This window comes from Arachis hypogaea, chromosome 9, assembly GCF_003086295.3.
Source record: "Arachis hypogaea cultivar Tifrunner chromosome 9, arahy.Tifrunner.gnm2.J5K5, whole genome shotgun sequence".
In the NCBI taxonomy this organism is placed as follows: Eukaryota; Viridiplantae; Streptophyta; class Magnoliopsida; order Fabales; family Fabaceae; genus Arachis; species Arachis hypogaea.
In genome coordinates this window covers 62,168,056-62,168,759 of record NC_092044.1, presented here as the reverse complement: position 1 = coordinate 62,168,759, position 704 = coordinate 62,168,056, and the positions used below count along the sequence as shown (strand labels likewise).

General features: G+C 39.3%; 1 non-coding gene across 1 annotated transcript; it reads right to left on the bottom strand.

Annotated features, from left to right (window-relative positions):
- Positions 1-389: 389 nt before the first annotated feature.
- On the bottom strand, positions 390-493 carry LOC112713570 (small nucleolar RNA R71). Its single transcript, XR_003158540.1, has one exon. It is a non-coding gene; the product is annotated as a small nucleolar RNA R71 (small nucleolar RNA).
- Between the last annotated feature and the right edge of the window lie 211 nt (positions 494-704).

Sequence of the window (704 nt, the reverse complement as noted above, 5' to 3'; positions counted from 1 at the left end):
AGAACAATGGAGGAGATGCAAGGATGGTTTTTGGTGACTTTGCTGCACCTACTTCTGACTTCTATGGAAGAAAGATCTCCATACCTGCCATTAGAGCAAATAACTTTGAGCTTAAGCCTCAGTTAGTTTCTCTAATACAACAGAATTACAAATTTCATGGACTTCCATTGGAAGATCCACATTAGTTTTTATCTGAATTCTTGCAAATCTATAATACTGTTAAGACCAATGGAGTGGATCCTGAGGTCTACAAACTTATGCTTTTCCCTTTTGCTGTCAGAGACAGAGCTAGCATATGGTTAGATTCTCAACCTAAGAAAAGCTTAGACTCTTGGAAAAAGTTGGTCAATGCTTTCTTGGCTAAGTTCTTTCCATCTCAAAAAATGAGCAAGCTCAGGGTGGAAGTTCAAAATTTCAGGAAAAAAGAGGGTGAATCCCTCTATGAAGCTTGGGAAAGATACAAGCAACTGATCAGAAGATGTCCTCCTGACATGCTCTCAGAATGGTCTATCGTAGGTAGTTTCTATGATGGTCTATCTGAGATATCCAAGATGTCTTTGGACCATTCTACTGGTGGATCACTCCACTTAAAGAAAACACCTACAGAGGCGTAGGAACTCATTAAAATGGTTGCAAACAACCAGTTCATGTATACTTCTGAGAGAAACCTTGTGAACAATAGGGTAGCTGACATGCGGAAAATT